Here is a 12,638-nt window from a genome sequence, read left to right as displayed (position 1 = left end):
TCTTCGGTGGGTGTTCAGAGAGCACAGGTTGAACAATGCCTCTTTAGATTACTCTCCTCCCTGGGGGTTACGATCCCAAACTCAGATGCTTCCTCCTTCAGCATATCTTCTTTGACTACCCCCCACCTAACTCTGTACCTCAGTGTGAAATGTTATTGTCATTGACACCTTTTAGTTTTTAACTTCTTCATGAATAAGTAAGCGAGAGATATGGGTAGAAAGGTGGGGAGGAAACATGCACACACAGACTAAACTCTAATGGCATAGTTTGAATTTCCTGGATCTAGCCCTACCTGAAACCAAACGACCCCTGGACTTTTAAATTATGTGAGCTTAATAAGTGCACTTAAACAACTACAAGACAGGCGATAGGAGAGGAAGGGATAAATAGATCAGTGTGCACGACACCATTTTTCCATTGTCAAACAAGATGACCCACCCCATTTACCCCGCCTCTGTCCGCTGAGCCAGGACCCCAGTCACCCCAGGCCTCTGTGTGCTCATCACCATTTCCATTATTTCAATCTAATTCTACGGTTTACTTTTCCAGAGCTCTGTATGGAAGGGAGCTGTGAGCACACAGCTGATGGCTATGGTTCCTCTAGGATGGTCGTATCAGAAGAAAAAGAAATCAGAAACAAACTGTGTCATGTCGCCACCTTTATGTCTCCAGTGTCAGCAGCTGATTGACAGAAAAGTCCCCGCTGAAGCCAATTCTAAGGCGCCTCTCTGGTTTGAATTTTCCTGCCAGAGGCTCTGGTGAAACAAGAAAGCAAGTCAAGGGAACCAGAAGCCCTGTGGCTTTTTGCTGCAGATTAGAACTGGGAGTCCAGCGGGGGTCTCCTTACAAGTGTAAAACAGTGAGGGGCTCTTTGTGTCTCTTACCTTCTCTAAAAAGCATTTTTTAAATGCCTTGCTTTCCCCCATATTCTTTAGTATTGGACCCCATGTTCCCTGGGATCTTAGCGGCATGAATTCCTATTGTAAGTTTCTGACTTTTGTTCCCTGATGCCAAATTGCTCTTTTGGAGACAGAGACTGGATTGAAGGCTGGTGCATGGACCTGGAACATTCCCTGCTTACTCTGAACACGCATCGGTGGCGGACAACAAGCCCCTTTTGTTTCAGTTGCTCAGTTGTGTCCAAATCTTTGGACCCTGTGGACTGTAGCCCGGAAGGCTCCTCTGTCCATGGAATTCTCCAAGCAAGAATACCAGAAAAGTGAAAGTGAAGTCGCTCAGTCATGTCCGACTCTTTGCAACTCCATGGACGCATGCCGGGCTCCTCATCCATGGAATTTTCCAGGCAAGGGTACTGGAGTGGGTTACCATTTCCTCCTCCAGGGGATCTTCCCGACCCAGGGGTTGAACCCATGACTCTTGGTTGTCAGGCGGATTCTTTACTGCTCAGACACCAGGAGAGCCCTGGACCACAAGCCTAGGTTGACTCCTTCTCCAGAGAGTCAGGAGCTGGATCATCCAAGCAACTCTAAGGACTGGAGGCCACAGTCACCATCTATCCCAGAGTGGAGCTCGGGGTTCAATGCTTCGCACCCATTCTCTCGTAAGACTACACTCTCAGATTGTTCTTTAGCCCATTTCACAAATGAGGAACCAAGCTCACAGCGGTAAAGTGATTTCTCCAACATGACAAAGCAAGCAAGTGGCAGAGGCTAAGTGTGAGCCCAGCTCTATGGGACCCCAAAGCCTGAGATCCTCACTGCAAAGCCTGGAGGGGCAAAAAACAGCAAGCATTTAGGGACAGGGGTAGGCAAACTCTGGCTGACAGGCTGAATCTGGCTACCCACTCTTTTCAGGAAAAATTTTAGCTGACTGTGACCATATCTGTCATTACATATTGTCAGTGGTGCCTTCCCTCCACAAGGACAGAAGTGGGTTGTGACAAAGAGCTTGTGGTTGGCAGAGCCAAACACAAGTGCTAAGTGCCTTAAGAGAAAAGGCTGACGATCTGAGCTTGGCAATCAGCCTGATTGCAGTCACGTTCCCCTGTCATCTGTGTGTTCTCCAGCTGTCCTCCTCTGAGATTTGGGGATATCAGGCTCGCAGGTCTTAAGGATGCCCCAGTAAGGACTGAGTGAAGCTCGGCATTTCAAGCACCTAGCATGGGGTTTGCTCTTTAGCAGGTGCATAAGGAAAGACCGCCTCTTATTTGACTATGCCCAGGGCAGCAGGAGCCTTTGCCGTGCCCCATTAGAGGACAAAGAGCAAGACTGAAGCCCTGGGTGGGGATGAGGCCTCAGGCAGACTATCAAACCAGCCTTCCCCAAAGGCATGGGGCTCCAGTAACTGGCCCCACCAACTCAACCAGACCCTCCTGGGTGCCCAGTCTCCGGAGCTGGGCTCTGAGAAAGAATACCTAAGACTCAAGGTCCGTCTAAGTTATACAGGACATCCGTTTTTTTCAAAATTTTTTTCTACTTTCTATCAGCTCAACATTAAATATATATATATAGAGAGAGAGAGACAGAGACAGAGAGAGACAGAGAGACAGAGAGAGAGAGAGACAGAGAGGGAGTTGTAAAAAAATTAAATGGCTCCCCCAGGAGTCTGTAATCTCATTGATGTATTAGGGATTCACAAGTATAACTTCTCTTAACACCAGTGAGAGCAGAGCAAATAGAGGACTTTCTTTACTGCAAAGGTCAAAAGCAAGTTTGTGTATCCTCTGTATTTGCAAGTCATCAGTGAGGATTAAACTTCAGCAATACGAGATCTGGGAACTTCTAGATGTTCAAGCTGGTTTTAGAAAAGGCAGAGGAACCAGAGATCAAATTGCCAACATCGCTGGATCATCGAAAAAGCAAGAGAGTTCCAGAAAAACATCTCTTTCTGCTTTATTGACTATGCCAAAGCCTTTGACTGTGTGGATCACAATAAACTGTGCAAAATTCTGAAAGAGATGGAAATACCAGACCACCTGACCTGCCTCTTGAGAAACCTGTATGCAAGTCAGGAAGCAACAGTTAGAACTGGACATGGAACAACAGACCGGTTCCAAATAGGAATAGGAGTACGTCAAGGCTGTATATTGTCACCCTGCTTATTTAACTTCTATGCAGAGTACATCATGAGAAACGCTGGACTGGAAGAAACAGAAACTGGAATCAAGATTGCCGGGAGAAATATCCACAACCTCAGATATGCAGATGACACCACCCTTATGGCAGAAAGTGAAGAAGAACTAAAAAGCCTCTTGATGAAAGTGAAAGAGGAGAGTGGAAAAGTTGGCTTAAAGCTCAACATTCAGTAAACAAAGATCATGGCATCCCGTCCCATCACTTCATGGGAAATAGATGGGGAAACAGTGGAAACAGTGTTAGACTTTATTTTTTTGGGCTCCAAAATCACTGCAGATGGTGACTGCAGCCATGAAATTGAAAGACGCTTACTCCTTGGAAGGAAAGTTCTGACCAACCTAGATAGCATATTCAAAAGCAGAGACATTACTTTGCCACCAAAGGTCTGTCTAGTCAAGGCTATGGTTTTTCCTGTGGTCATGTATGGATGTGAGAGTTGAACTGTGAAGAAAGCTGAGTGCCGAAGAACTGACGCTTTTGAACTGTGGTGTTGGAGAAGACTCTTGAGAGTCCCTTGGACTGCAAGGAGATCCAACCAGTCCATTCTGAAGGAGATCAGCCCTGGGTGTTCTTTGGAAGGAAGGATGCTGAAGCTGAAACTCCAGTACTTTGGCCACCTCATGCAGAGTTGACTCATTGGAAAAGACTCTGATGCTGGGAGGGATTGGGGGCAGGAGGAAAAGGGGACGACAGAGGATGAGATGGCTGGATGGCATCACTGACTCGATGGACGTGAGTCTGAGTGAACTCTGGGAATTGGTGATGGACAGGGAGGCCTGGCTTGCTGTGATTCATGGGGTGGCAAAGAGTTGGACACAGCTGAGCAACTGAACTGAACTGAAGCACTGAGGGGGACACGCTGAATGCGTTTGCACTCCACTTTCCTTTTCTTGATCTTAAAACACCAAGTCTGTCTTGAAAGAAACCACAGAAAGGAAGGGCTCCAGTTGGCTTTGCTGGAGGCCACATGGGGGCTCTTTGTGGTTATGCTAAGAAGCAATCACAAGAACCTCGCACTCCTCTCTTAACACAGCCCAGGGTTTTGTCCCAGTGAAAATAATCTCACGTCAGTTCGGTGCAAGCGCAAGGCTACATGGGAGCCGGTGCAGAGTTACGGGAAGAAACTCACTCTGTGCACGTCTTCTCCCAACGGTTTCCCACAGCAAGTTGTTTCAGACTAGAGGAAAGACTGAGCTCAGTGATATACTGAGTACTCAACTTCATTATTGGTGTTTAGTGGCTAAATCGTGTCCAATTCTTTGAGAGCCCATGGACTGTAGCCCACCAGGCTTCATTGTCCGTGGGATATCCCAGGCAAGAATCCTGGAGTAGGTTGCCATTCCCTTCTTCAGGGGATCTTCCCAACCCAGGGATCTGGGGTGGAGCTGATATAATAATAGTAGAAATAAAGTGCACAATAAATATCATGCACTTGAATCATCCTGGAACCATCCCATGGTCTATGGAAGAACTGTCTTCCATGAAACTGCCAAAAGGTTGGCATATAATGCAAAAAACTTACAGTGGTCTCTTTTCAAGAATAGCTTACTGATATAATAGCTGATAGCTAGGGTTACAAAACTACAAAGTCCGGGCAAACAAAGGGAGGAGGGATGCCTAGGATTTTCACATGAGTTCATTCTACCGGTGAATTCAAAACATAGATCACTTTCTAACACCACACACAAAAATAAACTCAAAATGGATTAAAGATCTAAATGTAAGACCAGAAACTATAAAACTCCTAGAGGAGAACATAGGCAAAACACTCTCAGACATAAATCACAGCAGGATCCTCTATGATCCACCCCCCAGAATTCTGGAAATAAAAGCAAAAATAAACAAATGGGATCTAATTAAAATTAAAAGCTTCTGCACAACAAAGGAAAATATCAGCAAGGTGAAAAGACAGCCTTCTGAATGGGAGAAAATAATAGCAAATGAAGCAACTGACAAACAACTAATCTCAAAAATATACAAGCAACTTATGCAGCTCAATTCCAGAAAAATAAATGACCCAATCAAAAAATGGGCCAAAGAACTAAATAGACACATCTCCAAAGAAGACATACGGATGGCTAACAAACACATGAAAAGATGCTCAACATCACTCATTATCAGAGAAATGCAAATCAAAACCACAATGAGGTACCACTTCACACCAGTCAGAATGGCTGCGATCCAAAAATCTGCAAGCAATAAATGCTGGAGAGGGTGTGGAGAAAAGGGAACCCTCCTACACTGTTGGTGGGAATGCAAACTAGTACAGCCACTATGGAGAACAGTGTGGAGATTCCTCAAAAAATTGCAAATAGAACTGCCTTATGACCCAGCAATCCCACTGCTGGGCATACACACCGAGGAAACCAGAATTGAAAGAGACACATGTACCCCAATGTTCATCGCAGCACTGTTTATAATAGCCAGGACATGGAAACAACCTAGATGTCCATCAGCAGATGAATGGATAAGAAAGCTGTGGTACATATACACAATGGAGTATTACTCAGCCGTTAAAAAGAATTCATTTGAATCAGTTCTGATGAGATGGACGAAACTGGAGCCGATTATACAGAGTGAAGTAAGCCAGAAAGAAAAACACCAATACAGCATACTAACACATATATACGGAATTTAGAAAGATGGCAACGACGACCCTGTATGCAAGACAGGAAAAAGACGCAGCTGTCTATAACGGACTTTTGGACTCAGAGGGAGAGGGAGAGGGTGGGATGATATGGGAGAGTGGCATTCTATCATGTATACTATCATGTAAGAATTGAATCGCTAGTCTATGTCTGATGCAGGATACAGCATGCTTGGGGCTGGTGCATGGGGATGACCCACAGAGATGTTATGGGGAGGGAGGTGGGAGGGGGGTTCATGTTTGGGAACACATGTAAGAATTAAAGATTTTAAAATTAAAAAAAATAAAAAATAAAAAAAAAAAAAAAAAAAAAAAAAAAAACAAAACATAAGAACGGGACTAGGTGTGCAGGAAAGGAGGAAACAAGATGTCAGGGAGGGGCCAGCCCATAAAGAGGGAGGGAACAAACCTAGGTGACCTCTGGGAAGGTCGTCCGCCCCACAGTACTCAGCTATGAGGGATAACTTGCTCCATGCAATGACTTTGGGTGGGCCTGCCCACCAGACACTCCATCTTGCAAGAGCGTCATTAAGGCCTCACCTCCCGCTGCACCTCAAGTCTCCAAGTCCATTCTTTGAGTCTGGGCTGGTGAGCGTGCTCCTCACACTCAGCGCCCATGACCTGGAGGCACTGGTGCAGCTGGACCGTTAGGTTGGGCATTAACTGAAGCTAAATGCTAACACTCATGGTGCAAGCGTCCAGCACACGTTAGCATCCTAATAAAGCATGTGATCAGCCACATACCCAAATGCTCTCCATGCTGGATGAGCCCCCGAAGACCCCAGGGTGCCCCTTGATTTTCTTGAGATGGGGCTGTGGAATTAGCCTGGATTCATCAGCCAAATGAGCATCTGAGTTGACAAGGTTCTGGGCAGATTCCTCCAAAGTTAGTGATGGAAGGTCAAGGAGAATCACCTGCATTCCTGCTGTAGAAAGGCCCCATGGGGAGTTAAGCTCAAAATCAGGGTTAGAGGTGGAAATAAAATGCAGTTTCCCCAGTTACCTGCAGTCAAGCCTTGGTCACTGAGCTCTAAGAGCCCCTGGTAGAATCAGTGCATTCACAGACATCTCCAGAAACATCCATCCCCTGCGTCTGGGTGGCTGGCCACCTACGAAGGACTTGCAGACCCGCTATCCCCTCGCTGAGAGAGGCAAGAGGCTCTGCCCTGTGGGGTAGCAGAAGGTGTAACCCCAAAATATGTAATTCAGGCACATGGAACTGAAGGCAATCAGACCCAGTGCGGCTCAGCAGTAAAGGACCCGCCTGTAATGCAGGAGACCCACCATGGTTTAATCCTTGGGTCAGGAAGACCCCTGGAGGATGGCATGGCAACCCACTGCTGTACTCTTGCCTGGAGAATCCCATGGACAGAGGAGCCTGGAGGGCTACAGTCCATGGGGTAGCAGAGTTGGACACGACTGAGCACACATGCACGGACTCAGGGAAAAAACGTTTCATTTCCCTCTTAACTGCCTAAAGGAATGCAGATGGGGGCCTGTACCAGGAAGAGCTCTTACCAGAAAGGACTTTTCTGCCTGGGACACTTACACTTACGTGCTTGGCAGGAGGACCTTGGTTTACCAATCATCTCCTCCTCTCACCTTCCTGTGAACTGCCTGCCCTCCTCTGCAGCCCAAGCCCCCTCCCTTTCTTTCCCTCAGGATGGTGCATCAGCCTCCACTGTCTAGCTGCCTTTGAGTCTCATATCTTTGTGAGGCTCCTGTTGGTACATATGTAATTCTATTTTTTTTTTCCTCATGTTAATCTGCCTTTTTATTACAGGTGGGTCTCAGCCAATAACCCGGAAGGATGGAGGGAACATTATTTTTCCTTTCCTACAGCGCAAAGGTGCATCAGAGACGAACATTGAATTTGAGCCTAAAACTCCAGCAGTGGGTTCACTGCAGATGAAAGTGTGATTGAGCACCTATTGCATACCACCCCCTATGCCAGCATGTGGGGGCTCCTCCTGCGCAAATCCATCACCTCCCCTCTATCACCGCCCTGAGCCGGACCACTGTCACCTTTGGCCTGACTTTGGTGACAGCCTCCCAGCCCCTTCTCCCAGCTTCTGATCTTCTCCTAGTTTATTCTCCACAAAGGAGCCAGAGTCTCACTAGACGGTGTCAACTGGAGTCCATCATTTTCTACTCAAAACCTTATAGGGGTCCCTACTGCACAGATTGAAACCCGAATGCCAGCCCCTGGTCCCTGGTCTCCAAGCCTCCCTAGGACCCCGCCCCTGCCCACCTCTCTGATGGTTCTCTTCCTTTTCTTCCGCAAGTCCCCCTTTTACTAGATGGCTTTTCCTATAATTTCAAATAGACCAAAATGTCTTCTGCCCAAACGCCTTGACACCTGCTCTTTTCCTTTGGCTGGAATGTTCTTTTCCTGGCTTGAGTCTTAGGTGGTTTTCCCCCAAGGTTTGAGACTCAACATGTGCACCGCCTCCTAGAGATCTTCTCTGCCCACGCTCTGCTGGGGGTCCCCTCCAGTTCTCGCCATGTCCTCCTCTTGTCTATTTCATCCCTCCCCCGTATAGCACTCCGGAAACGCCATGTATATTTGTTTACCGCCCCCCTCACTAAGCTTCCCTGGGGGCTCGGATGGGAAAGGATCTGCCTGCAATGCCTGATACCTGGGCTCAATCCCTGGGTTTGGGCAATCCCCTGGAGAAGGGAGTGGGTACCCACTCCAGTATTCTTGCCTGGAGAATTCCATGGACAGAAGATACAGTCCATGGGGTTGCAAAGAGCTGGACATGATTGAGCAACTAACACTTTCACTTTTACTAGACTGCAAGCTTCATGATGGCAATGAACTGTTCTTATTCATGCTGCATCCACACCACCCAACAAAGGGACACACGGGAAATTCTGAGTAAGAATATGCAGATTGGATAAATGAGTAAGTGAAGAGCTGACAGTCTCTCAGCAGCACAGCCTGCCCATCCATTACCCCACAGCTGCCTTCATAGCTGAGTGGGACCCAGACTCTGAGCGCAGGACTTTTCCTGCAGGACAGAGCAAATGCTCAGTGGAATGGAAAAAAAAGAAAAATGTCTTTAGAATAGCAAGTATTGCCGTGCTTTCCCCAGGGACTGAATTTCATCACACCGTGTCCGACGTCAGTAGGACATCCATAAGGTGGATATGCTCCTGGGCAATGGGAGATGTCCCCTCAACCAGTCTTCCCTTGCTAAGGAAACCTCAGGCAACCCCAGTGCAATGGGCAGAGCAGGGGGTGAGGCAGACAGAGGGAGAATGCGAGGGTATAGGAAGGTGTGATCTTTATGGTGAAGGTGGGTCTCAGATTTCTTACTGGGCTCCTCTAGAGGATAAGCCATGTGAATATCCAGATCTACTCAAAAGGTTTCCCCAGATGTCCTATTCACGGCCTCTTCACTGAACCGAATCCTTTCCAACCTGAAAGGAACCTGTAGAAAAGGCTCCGGTTAATTTCCCTGCCCTGAAAGCATTGCCTTTTCTTTAGCTGAGGGCACAGACTTGAAAAGCTTGTCATCCCAGCCTCTGGGCCCAGGTAGCTACAACCCTTCACTGCAGGACACAAAGTCAAACCCAGAGCTGTGCCTTCTGGACTTCCATAGCAGCCATACCCATCAATGATGTGTGTTTGACCCAACCGAGAGGTCAAGCCCAAGCCCTGTCCCTCATCCCTTTGTACCACTTGGGCCAGTTTTATGGAAGCTATTTGAAAGAAAAAAAAAAAAATCCCCTGAGTCCAAAGTAGGATGCACCATTCAGTTTTTTCTATGGTTAGACCTCCCTAAACTCTGACAAGCTCCCAGTGAGCAAAGGTTCTTCTGTTTAAGACTTCTCAGAGGAGCTCTGGCTGGCTCACAGTCCATGGCAGGGAAGTGGGGCAACTCAGCCAGTGAAAGGAAAATTCTGGTAAACATGCTTTATTGCTTCGACAGTGAGAGCGGTGGCTCTGACAGGGGTGGGTCTGAGAAACCTGACATGATGGTTTGGGTTCTAAGATTTCCAGAAGAGTTTCCATAAGGTACAGTTATTGAATTGTGTGTGTGTGTGTGTGTGTGAGAGAGAGAGATAGACGTGCTGTGGTCTTGTTAGAGCTGCTTATGTTAAGCCTGCTTCCCCTCACATTGCAAATAAACACATAAGACCAGTTTCTGAGTATCGGGAGGGCTCCATGGACACTGAGTTATCGATCTCTTTATGTAGGGATGTTCTGGAGAACAAGGCTGAGAAACTAACCTCTGCTTACTTAAAGATTTGAATACAGCCTTCTGGACAGCCCTAAGGGCAAGAAGGTAAGCCTATGTTTTCTTTTTCTTTTTTTCAATAAATTATTTGGCTACTGTGCAATAAGAACTGTTTTAAAGCTCCCATGCCTCCTCTTGTAGTGAGCTGATTTTCCATAGGTAGTTGGTCTCCTGTGTATGATAAGTAGGTCTGAGGAAAGTGCTGAATATATTCATTTAAAATAGACTCTCTGTGCTGATGGCTGAGAAATTTCCAAGGGACTATTGCACTAGAGTGCTCTGCATAATTGAATGCTGTGTCTGCAAATAAGACTAATAACCACAGTTGTTCAAATGATTACCATATCATAGCTCTTAATTGTCTACCGGAAGTCCTTCTGATGGGAAGGCGCTTTTCACCATCAGTCAACCTTGCACTGACCGTCGACCATACAATGGGGGTGGCCACCCGCTTCTCTCTTGGTTGGTTGTCTACTCACCTCTGCCCTTGGCCAGATTTCTCCACCTACAAAATGTGGAAACAGGACCAGATGATCTCTGAGGTTCTTGAAAAACCTGACCTTCTTTGGGGTTTGGAAGAATGAGAGCATCCTCTTTCAGACCCTCCATGACAGGTATAGGTTACCTGCCAGGGTTACCTAGCTTGTGGGAAGTGGGGCTGGTGTTCTGATTGTCCCTAAAGTCCTTAATGCTAACCAGTTTGCCCTGATCTTGGGGCAAAGGGAAAGCAGAGAACAGAGCCACTCTGTGTGATGCGGAGGAACCATCCAAAAGGCAGAGAGAAACATGTGCGTTTCCTGCTGGTAACTGCGCAAGCACTATCCTACGCTCAGTTGAGATAAATGTGGAGCTCAGGAAGCCAATGTCACGGGCTTGGCTCCTCTATTAGTTGCTGGAATTCTCTGCACAGACTGGTTGTTCTGTTTTCTGACTGCCCATTTGGTAAATAAAGGTGGGTCTGATACAAAGAGCCGCAAAGGTAGGGGGAGACAGAGCCAGTAGCTTGGCAGAATTCCCTCAGCCACACAGCCAGACCCACACGCTCGTGTGCACACACCACAGCTGACAGCAACAGCCTCACGTTGTCGTGCAGGACAACCAGGGAGACTTAGATTTTTAGTGGACTGAGTTAACACACATTTGTGAAATGCGATGCCCAGTGGACACACGTGAAATATTTCCATGGCCCAGAAGCAAGTCTCCAGTCCCCAAAGCTAAGAAAGCAACCCCGCGGTCCCCATCACTGCCTCACAGCCCCGCATCCTGGAGGCCAGGCTGTGAGTGCCGCAGGCTGGACGTGCCGACTCTGAGGCCAGCACGTGCCCGTGGGGACAGACCACGACCTCTGCAGCTTTGCCCCTCCCTTCCAGGGGTGGCAGTGAGGGGCCAAGGCCTGGAGCTCTGGCATCTGGGCTCCAATCACAGGTGCTCCGCTTCAGTGGTGGGGGATGTGGGGGCCAGGAGGTGCAGGCTGACCTGTCTGAGCTTCACTTTCCTCATTTACAGAATGAGTATAATAATGGCATCGGCCTCAGTCCTGGGACAGTTGGGAAGATGAACTGAGATGAGGCAGAGCACTCGGCTGTGATTCTAACAAGTGACGCACCCTGTCTGATCTTCCTGTTGCTGCTGTTACCACGGACGACAGACCGGCTGGCTTACACATGAATTTATTATGATGCAGTTCTGGGGGTCAGAAGACTGATGCCAGTCTCTCTGGGCCAACATCGAGGTGGTGGTGGGGGGCAGCGATCCTTCTGGAGGTTCCAGGGGAGAAAGTTCTTGCCTGGTTTTCCCCAGCTTCTAGAGGCTGCCGGCATTCTTAGCCTTTCAGCCCCTTCCTTCCTCTGTCCACAGAGTGCGCCCCTCTGACCTCTGCTTCTGTCCTCCCATCTCCTCCTGCCGACTCCTCCTAACAGCCTCTGTGATGACATCAGCCCACCAGGACAATCCAGGGCCGTCTCTCTATTTCACAACCTCAATTTAATCACAGTCTGTAGAGTCTCTCATATCAGGAAACATCACCTAAGCACAGGCTCCAGGGATCAGCCTGTGGACATCTTTAAGGGGCTGTTATTCACACATGCGCCTATGTGTGATTTTTACTATGATGCTCTTTTTTTTCCTGTCCTTCTATTCCTTTTCATTTAGGTAAAGTGCACACAGAGCAAAGTGAAACATCTGAAATGCCCGATTTCTGAACGCTTACATATTTGTCCCTCGGTACCCACATCTTGGGGCCCACCCAAGTGGCTCAGTGGTAAAGAGTCCACCTGCCAAGCAGGAGATGCAGGTTCGATCCCTGGGTCAGAAAAATCCCCTGGAGAAGGAAATGGCAACCCACTCCAGTATTCTTGCCTGGGAATTCCCAGGGACAGAGGAGCCTGGTGGGCTACAGTCCACAGTGTCGCAAAATATTTGGACACGACTTAAGCAACTAAATAGCAGCAGCAGCAGCCCACCTCTCTCAAGTCAAGGTGAGAATATTTACAGCCCTCCTCCCCGCCCCCAGGCTCTCCCCTGCCCCCTTCCATTTCATCATCTCTCTTAGAGAAATACCCCATCATGAGACGGCAGATGGCATGTGTAAACCCGTCTTACATTCCTTTGGCAGCGGCTTGAGGGCCAGGCTGTAACATGTTACCTCT

This window comes from Budorcas taxicolor, chromosome 1, assembly GCF_023091745.1.
Source record: "Budorcas taxicolor isolate Tak-1 chromosome 1, Takin1.1, whole genome shotgun sequence".
In the NCBI taxonomy this organism is placed as follows: Eukaryota; Metazoa; Chordata; class Mammalia; order Artiodactyla; family Bovidae; genus Budorcas; species Budorcas taxicolor.
Note: the sequence above shows the minus strand (reverse complement) of the source record.